A 10,268-nucleotide genomic window follows, 5' to 3' on the forward strand; every position below is an offset into this window, starting at 1 on the left:
ACAAGCCGGTTGCTTACATTTTTAGATGAATGTTTACTGACAGCAGAACATCAAAAAACTCCTACTTGCTCTCTGCACGTGCAGTGAGATCTATTTCCTCACATCGTGATGTCAGGAGCTACAGCGGCACAGACAAACTGATAATTAAATGTAATCGTGTCTTTACGGGAAGGAAACCCTTCAAAATGCTGAGGCGAATCAGCTCCCCCATCCCGGCACAGCCGAGCCCTGCTGCAGGCAGGTCGCTGATGTTTTAAACCTCACGTTTCCAACGGTGCCCAGAGCGCTGGTTCGCAGCGGTGCTCAAAGCAGAGGCAGCAGGCGAGGACCATCAGCATTCCCAGAGTTCGAGCCACCTGCCCCTTTGTTGCAGGAGCGCAGAGGCTGATTACGCCTAAGAATGCACCGCTCAGGCACAAGGAGGAGAATATTTAGGAATAAACTGGCTTCAAAAGCCGTATCTTTCCTGTTATCTGTGAGCTGCCAGGGGCAGAAAGCCCGACTGACTGGAGGAGCCGGTATTCCCCAAACCGCGGCAGAGCCGAGGGATTCAGGCGGTGACAGTGGGGCTCAGTCCTGGATGCTCTGCACCAGAAAAAATGTTCTTCAGGGAGAAAACCTCCTGGAGCAGTTCCGTGCGTTCCTGCCCTCCCAGGATTACCACAAAGCAACTAAAAATTCAGCATCGTATCCTTTTTTCTTTCTCTTCAGTGGTGCCAGGCTCTTGCTCCAAGATTTGATACAAAATTATCATTTCTACCCAAACCAGTCATTACTGCAATACTCTTCATCCATCCAATCCATGGCACAATCTATAGCTACAGCCTAGAATCACATTTACTATCATACACCAATTCAGCTCAACAGTGTTAAATGCAAACAATGACACATCCGCATATTGCATAATTATACCAATACCAAAGGAACACAGAGAAATCCTTGGAATGCTTTTCCCTTTTCCCTTCCTCCCCACCCACTCCAAAAGAGCCCCCATAAAAATCATCTTGGTTTTATGGGGACTCCACACCTCCAGTTTACTTCTTTAAAGCCGGAGAAGGGTACTATTAGCAATTAGGAGTGGGAAATCAATAAGAGCCTAATAAAGAACAGTTTTAGCAGCAGAATGTAACAACACCTATTTCCCAAGTCATGCTGCTGAAAGGAAAAGCTCCTGTGGGCTTGGATAGCTCTGGCAGCCTGTTGAGCTGCCAGGAAGCTCAGGGCCCAGCAGGATCTCTGATGGATCCACAGGACAGGTCAGAACTACATCCAGTTTGTGCAGCAGCTCCCCTTGTTCTGTTTCTTGTACCTACAGGAATAATTCCTGCTTTTCCCCCATCCACTGGCACAGCACATAAAATCCATATGTGAATCTATCAGGAACAAGGATGACGGAATAAAGCTTTTGGCAGCCCTGCTCACAGTACAGGCAGGGAGTGTGAACAGGGTGGGAGCTGGGCAGGAGGATTAGCATTGATGACAGGTTCTCTGTACCTGCTTGCAGAGGGACAAGGTGGAGAGTTTTGAAAAGCTCTGCACTTTCACAACCCTGCAGGTGTGGGACTGGGGTGATTCAGACGCAGTTACACTGTGTAGTACTCTATGTTTAAGAAGGGTGTGTAAAATTTGGAACATATTTTTCAGCATCAGTTAAGAAGTTTCATACCATCAGGACGCTGCTTATTGGAACCTGCACTGAGGACTGTAAGACTGAGCTGTGCAGATCAGGGGGAGGACTGAAGTCACCCCAGGCAAGATGGAGCTTCCACACCATCCAGACAGATCACATGCAGAGGGAATACATCCCACTGGAATACAAGCTCACAATCTGCTCTGAGAGATCTGTCCCAGAAGAGCGAAAATCTCTTCTAACTCCTCAAATGTCAGTGGTCCTCCCTCGAGCCCATGCAAAAGGAGAGGGAATGTTTAGGGAGCATCATGCAAAGATCACAGATAGAATGGGAGATGCACATTCCAGAACACTCTGGGTATAGCCCAGAGGCACAGTTAAGAGTCTGAGCTTTCATTGGTGCTCGCAGATAAAATTTTATTTCAATACTTTAGAGAGCAAGCAGATCACACATTAATTTTTTTAAAAATAATTTGATGACAATACCAGTGAGGCCCCTTCAGTTGTCAGAGGGCTAGCATGAGTGTTTGCTGAAAAACTGTATATTTGTAACTTGCTGGAATTTTTTCCATTTTCTGAAACATTTATTTTTACACTTTATTGCCAGTTTGAAAAATTCTAAGAGATTTCTTATCTAGGAGTAATAGGAGTTTCTATAAGAAAGCTGAGTATCCAAATTAGGAAACACATAAAAAGCTCCTTTTACACGTTCATACACTAGAAATTACCTCACTTGACTGAAATAGTATTTCAATTGTACTTTCTCCAAGGAGATCACAAGGGGTAGAGAATAATAATCATTGTTGTACAATCACAGGACACCAAAGTGATTTAGAGTGGCTATAATTTTACTACTTGTTAATGATTCCTTAGGAGTCCAGAACAACTGGCAGTAAGAGAAAGGAGACTCTTTTTACCATGTAAGACTTTTCATCAGGATCAGATGCTTCAGTGAATCCCACATGGCCTCAGACCATGTCAGAGCCAAGGTGACCTTCGTGAGCAAGTCACTGTTAAATAACATCCATCAAGACAAACCTCTTCAACATTTTGGGGACAGGAGGGGACACCTTCACTGCCAGAGGTGAGAGCACTAGAGCTAATTCCCTACAGCTGCACAAAGGAAGCCTGTTACTAATACTTGTGCATCCGTAACAACGGGCCAAGAAATTCCCGCATGGCTGGGGTCACCTCCCAGATTGTGGTGGCAGATTTTAGGTCCCAAACTGCTTGAAAATAGTGCAGTGCAGGCCCAGGTTTCAAGGCTTCCCCTCTCCCTGCTTAGTCCCTGCTCCATGCTGGTTGCTGTTTTGCCAAATAAGCACGGGAGTCCTCACCAACGACAGAAATGTTGCCTCTCCCGGTCTCAGGATGCTTTCTGCCACAGCCTGGCACACTGTCTTTGAATGGGAGGTCAAAAATGGTACAGCATCCAGGCACTCATGAAGCTCAAGTGTCCTTGCAGCAGCTCGGTGTTTTTCCTGACACTGAACTTGGAAAAAAAGCTAATATCAAAGAACAAACTTCTCCACAAACTTCTGCGTTATACAATTGTCCTGATTTCCTGCTTTGCAGAGGAAAACACATGGATATCAGGACACAGATCATTTGAGGACATCCCTTTGTACACTGCGCTAACAGCAAGCACCAACACTGCAATGGCAATGCCTGTGCGCTGGCAGAGCACAGGGAGCAGCCAGGGCAGGGAGCCCTGCTCACACTCCTGAGGCAGCCCCCGGGACACTGTGTCCCACCCTGGGCTCTTTGTCACCAGGGTGATCCTGAAAACCTGGAGAGAGCTCAGGGAAGGGTCACTGAAGAGTGAAGTGCCTGCACCACATGGCACACGAGGAGACGCTGAGGGGCTGAGTGTGTTTAGCCTCGGGAAGAGAAGGTTTGGGAGAGGAATCCAACTGCTGTAATCGAACATTTAAAGGGCAATTACATGCAAGATAAAGACACTTCTTAGAGGTAACAGTGCAAGGGCAAGAAGCAATGGTCATAGAATGGAGCAGGAGAAAGCACAAGTGGATATAGAAGAGAAAAAGCTCAGTGGAATTGCTCAAGTCCTGGAACAGGTTGTCTAGAAAGACAGAAATCTCTGTTCCTAGAGGTTTTCAAAATCTGATCGAACTAGGAAGGCCCTGAGCAGTTGATTTACCTTTGAAGGTAGCCTTGCCCTTCATGTTCTCTGGAGGCCCACTTCAAACTAAGTGATGTTATCAGGAGACCCCTGACATATTTCCTTTTCTTGAAGTCTACCCTACTGTACAAGGCTGTTTGACAAGCTCATCTCTGCACTCAGGTCTACTATCACAGGCTCACAAGGCAGAGATTTGACACACATTTTCGCAATTAAAATAGTAAATAGTGTCATATACTCATTTTTTTACTAATCACTCACTGCCAGATCCTTGAGGCTGCTATCAGGCGAAGTCCCATCACACCCTGGAGAAAGCAGAGTGCACCTCAGAGCCACACTCCATTGTGACTAATCTGAGCAGAAACCGCATGTGAGCTGAACTGAAACCACACCAGGGCTGTGGGGGCAAAGTCTGGGAGCTCCTAATCACCATTTGTTCAGCTCATGCACAGATCTCTCCAGAGCTGCAGGAGAGGTGCCCAAATAACTTCTGGGCAAAGCTGGCAATGGACTTCATCAACTGATTGTAACTGATTTATTACGCTGAATTGTTGATGGATGACTTGCAGACTGAGGCTCCATATCCCAGCGATTCATAAGCCTTACCCCATTACAGTAAATTCAGCACTTTTTTCAGATAGCAATGTTAATTCTGCTCTCAAATACAGAAATGGTGGTTCAACATTGGTGGAATGGCTGAGAATAAAGTTCAGTAATGACCACGAGTTCACTTTGGCTTCTTGATCCCAAAACTGAACACTCAAGACTGCAAGGTGTCAACAGGCCAGTCTTGGGAGCCTGACTGTGGTCCTGGACAGCACCTGGGAGTGGCAATTAACAGCTTAGAGCAGGCAAAAATTGAACTACATCCACTTTGCTTCTCTCTCTTTTTTTTTTTTTTTTTTTTTTTTGCTAGAAATGTTTTCTAGAACACAAGTACAGCGGAATTTTGGCACAGAACAACTGTGTAGCCACAGTGGACTCTTCACAAGAAGTTCCTAAGTGCTTTGCAGTATTAGGATGAAAAAAATATTAATGAATCCAATTTAATTCCTAAAAAGAGAAGGATGAAGAGGAAGAATACAGCTTCTAGATTCTAAGAACAAATTGAGAAGGACCAAAACAAACCAACAATTAAAAAATGCCATCTATAAGCACAATTCATGTTAAACCCATTGTGGGTTAGCTAATTATAACAGAATACACATACTAACTCCAGAGAAACAAAAATTAAAATTACTAAGATATTGAATCTGAGACAAATACCAAATACTTCTCTTTTTCCTTTCCCACTCCTAACTTTTATTTTCCTATTCTGAACACACTGTAGGAAAATGCAGGCCTGACCTTTCCCTGCTCAGCAACGACCTGTCTTTGATGTGATTGATATTGAACAGTAACAGGAGTGGGATGAACACCAGAGATGAGAACATCCCCAGTCCTGCATTCTCCTCGCTCCCGCCACGCTTGGAGCTCAGTGAATTGCAATTCCTCCTTTCCCTCCTCATTCCCAGTTATGTCACATCCATTAGCTGGAGACTGCAAGGCTGTTTCATAGAGGTTTCATGGCACTAATGGGGAAAGTAGATGTTAATAGCTAAAATTTTGTTTTTATGAATTATGTTCCCAGGGCTTAATGGCTTATGTTTCCTTGGCAACAAACACATCATGTGCTTTTTAATAAGGTTTGTACATGAGCTTTGTACAGGACCATGCCAGAGATCCCTGCTGATAAGGTTTCTAAAACATTATGAATTCAGAAGAGTGGATCTACCCTTTGACAAAGCAAGGACCAGACTGGCAGAAGAGAAGAGCCTTCCCTAGTCTTTGTAAAGGTGCTCCAACTGCAGGTTCCTGCTTTTATTATCTAAGTCCTTATTCATGCAAAGACCGTTTTCACTTTTTTACATCAGTAAATTTCATTAACTCCCTGGTTATCCACTTCAGTATTCTACAATTTAAAAAAAAACAAACAAAAAAAAATAAAAAAAGCAAAGCAGAATGATATACCAGGAATTAAATTTGTCCAGTAAGGCTGCACTGCAGTTTATCCTGAAGAAACCTTGAAGAAAAAACAAGTTACTTATTTTATTTCATGTTTTTCTACAGAACAACTTGTTACAGGAAAGAAGCTGCAGTCTGTCACAGACCTTTAACATGCTTTGTGATCCACAAGAGGGTATCCCACATCCACAGAAAAGAAATCCTAAACTACACAAACTTGTACCAGTGAAAAAACAGGCTTGTGGTGGATATGCACAAGCACAGCTAATTCCCGTGGCTGAAGTCAGCAGAGATCATCTCTGTGCCACTCAAACACTTCTAACATTTAGTTTCACAACAAAAAGCTCCATGTACAAGTCTGGAAAGGTTTAGTTATAGGAGATGAAGACCTTTTTTTTTTGCTCTCACGTCCATGGAAAAAAAGTAACATACTCCACACCATATAAATCTTGGCTGGCTCCAACCTTGCTAACACTGTGAAAACAGCAAAGGTAAAAGGGGTGGAACATTGAACCTCTAACACAAAGTACCAGGAAATTAACTCGTTTATGTCCTTAGATCGTCATTCACATAGTAGCTAAAGCAAGTAGTAAAGAGCACAAACATGTGATCCATAAGCACCTGAAAACATTTACTAACCAGTAATCCATGCAGTGCTCAGTGTCAAGGGAGGCTGACATCCATTGGCATCAGGACCAAAAATAAGAGGAAAGTTACAATCAGTGCTCATTTGTTTGGCTTATTTATTAAAGCAATCAGAAACTTAGAAAGGAACATTTCCAAACATGGAAAAAGTGTTCTATTGTTGCATCTGAACCAAGGAACACAACAAAAGGATTTTTAAACAGGTGGATACAAGACCTAATAGATAGGGAGGAGAAAAGAAGGTGGAAGGAACAGCAAAATTTACTATGGAACAATTAGTATGAGAGACATCTTGCAAATCTGACTGAACAGAATTGACATGAATAGGTGAGGCGTGCACTGAACCAGTACAGGTGGCACAGGGAAGGAAAGAAGACAGAAAAACCGCTGCATCGGGCAAGCTTGTGTAGGCAGAGAACCCTGGCTTGTTTCTCTCCCCTTGGGCTCCATCAGTGTAGTCAGGACTCCCCTACTGCTTCTGCAACAAGCTGAGCATCACTGAACATCAAGAATGTTAAAACAAAATTGCCTCTGTTTGCTGCTCCCCAAGAGGGAATAGAATGAGACTGAAAACCAGCCTTGACACCACCCAACAGAGCCTGTGCCAACCCTGCCAGAGCTCCAGAAGCATTTGGAGAACACACTCAGGCACAGGGTGGAAATCTGTGCAGGGCCAGGACTTTGAATCAATGATCCTTGCGGGTCCATTCCACCTCAGGGTATTCTATAATCACAGAAGTGTAGAGAAGACAACATCTAGAAAGCTTGCAAACAGCTCCATCAGCCACAGTTTCACCTGTGAATGTAGCTGACATCATTTAATCACTGGAAACAAATCATTATTCCCAGCTGAACAAAGCATCCAAGGCACAGCAACTTTCTGCTTCAGAACAGAATTGCTCTCTGCCCCATCAATGACACAAAGGATAAGGCAGTCACGAACCACCAACTGCAATGCCATCCTCCAGGAACTGAAAAGTAAATTGATTTCCATGACTCAACTGCTCAAATCAATACTCACCCTCTCCCTCCTCCTGTACACACACAGACACTTTTCTTCCTTTAAAATAAACAAGATTATCTCCAAAGTTAAGGAGCATTACTGTGCTTAATGTGGTATAAATACATTTTTCAGGGAAAAACATTTTCTGCCTATTACTTTATCCAATGAAAAATTTGTCATCAGTTCCTGTGAATCTGATCACTGACAACCAGGGTGGCAATTTTGCATTCATGCTCTTCACCTGCTGGGACTGGTTCTGAAACTTTATGGCAATTTATGATTTGAATCATGTCCCTCAACACAACATCCCAACATCTCTGTGTTCACAATCCTACATGAAGCACATAGAAAATATCATTTCCCAGGGATACGGCACTGTCCAAAGTTATGACATCATGAAAGAGGCAATTAAGGCCACTTTAAGTAGATTCTTAATGAAAATTAAGAACTGACAATTGGCTAAATACTAAATTATGAATAACTTCTTGAGAAAACATTTTGAAGCAGCAAGAGCAAATGCATCCATTAAGAAGGAAAGCAAGCGGCTTCATCTCAGTTCAGAGGTGGTAAAAAGAAATTCAAGCCCCCTGTGCAGAGACTTGCAGGTGTGAGTTACAGCCTGCTAAGGTATGTGAGCCATAAAGATACTGACTGCCAAAATACTCTGAGGATGAGAGCACAGACATCAGCCATGGAATGTGCTCCTGCCTGGGCACTCAGGGGAAAGCACTTCTGCCCTTATTTGCATATATAACATGATGGACGGACAGCCTGCATTTGTTTGGTTTTTTGGGGGTTTGGTTTCTTGGGGGGTTGCGGTTTTGGGGGGCTTTTTAATCCAATAAAATCCTCTTTATTAAATTACTACCGATGGCAGCTTCAGATATTGTTGTTCCTGCAAGTGAAGTAACAACACAAGGAAAACACTAACTGCTTAAAGTTTTGCCTCTGGCTTCCATGTGACTTCTTTGAGCTGCACATCCAGTTCAATTAATCCTACTCAAAGAGAGCTTCTGATGGCTGCTAAGGTAAACAGTAGCTATTTGTCCACACAAATGATGATTGTAGTGTTCCCACCATTCACAAATTTGTTTCCCACATTCTCAACCCTCAGAGCAGAATATTTGCTGCCTAGAAGTACTGAGCTGTTTATTTTCAAAAAAAAACCACAAGCCCACAGCATATGGGATCAACTTGTTCACAAAACATGTAAGTGTCATCAGTGAAAGACACCTTGAATTATTTTTCCTTAGCAGTAGAAGAACAACAAAAGCCAATCTCAAGCCTGTATTTCCTACCACTCTCGTAATTTTAAAACCATTGAGTCCCTAAACTCCATCCCTTTTTGCAGTGTTTGATCCTGGTTCCAAGTCCTTGCCTTAAAGCAAAGCACACCTGGTGGTCTTTGCACAGGCAAGTCCAACATCCAAATGTCACCTGCCCTGTGGAGCCCCAAGATTTCAAGGAGATGGAGCTGATGTGTTCCACAGGGTTGGCTGCTGAAGGCCGAGTCAAACTTTCACGTGCACAATGAATGATTTTTATCAAGTGAAATGATGATCCCAAAGGGCACAGAACTGCAGAGCTTGCAGGGAGGCAGGGGCAAGGTGCTCTGAATTTATTGTTTAGTCCTTTTTATTGTTTATTATCCTTTTTATTGTTCATTGAATAAATACATTTAAATAAATATAAATAAACATACCACAGTGTGTAATCTTCATATAGGATTACACTATAGATAAGAATCTACATCTTTATCTAAATTCATTCATCATGCAATTTTATGAATGTCGCTAAAATTAATCTGAACTAGTACATGTAATCTAATGTATAAGCTTAGAATTTTTATATACTTTATGATTTACTTTTTATCTAATTTTATCTTTATAAAGTTACATTTTTTATCCAACACAAGAATGTTGTATTTATTTGTAATGCCACTGTATCAAGTCCAAAGGTGTCCTGATATCATTACTCTTAACAACACTGTCATAAACAATGAGCAGCACAGAACAGATTTGTTCTCCGCAAATTTTATAGTTTGGGGTGGGGTTTTTTATTTGCACACTTTTCCTACACAACCAGAAAGAATAAAAAGATAATGCAAAGATAGAGTAACCATCCCATGCTGTTCTTCCAGCAAATCAAGGGATTTGCAGGAAAAAATTAGAAAATAACTCATTATGGAGAGAAAGGTGGGCTGGGAAGTTCTCTGGTAGCTGGGCTACAGTGTCTCCAGGCACAAATTTTATTTAAAATTCCCAAGTTCAAAGCAAAACAAGTTAACTCCACAATTCAAAAATATGCTTTGGGAGCACAGATCCTGATGTACTGTGGCAGTGTAAATAATTCTGAGTGAACTTTCTAGTCCCAGCACTAAAGTCCATCCTGTCCCTATGGGTCTCTGCCCCATCCTGCTTGGCCATGAAGTGCCAAGGGACAGCCCCACAGCCTCTGCAGTCTCTCAGGGAAAGCACCAGTTTGAGTCACACGTCACAAAATCACCCACTAGGAAGATGTTTGCACAATCTGTACTTTAACTTACATTACTACCCTGTAAGTTCTGATATTTTGGAATAAAACGTAAGAGGACTGATTCCAGGTAGGCAGAGAGTTCCATCTTTTAGATGAAAAGCTCCAGAGCACCTAAGTGATTTGTGTTAGCTGCTCAAAATCCCAGAGGAACTTGTTTTGTTATACTAACTAATGATCACTAAATCCTTGGCGGTTTAATGGGCAAGATTTTATTTCTCTGAGTGCAGTACAGAGTGAATACTGTGCAAACAAACTTCTCCAGCAGATGGAAGCATTAGTCAGCAAAAGCTGAGCTCTCACAGGACTGT

This window comes from Chamaea fasciata, unplaced genomic scaffold (assembly GCF_029207755.1).
Source record: "Chamaea fasciata isolate MVZ Bird 193981 ecotype frontalis unplaced genomic scaffold, bChaFas1.0.hap1 SCAF_18, whole genome shotgun sequence".
Lineage (NCBI taxonomy): Eukaryota > Metazoa > Chordata > Aves > Passeriformes > Sylviidae > Chamaea > Chamaea fasciata.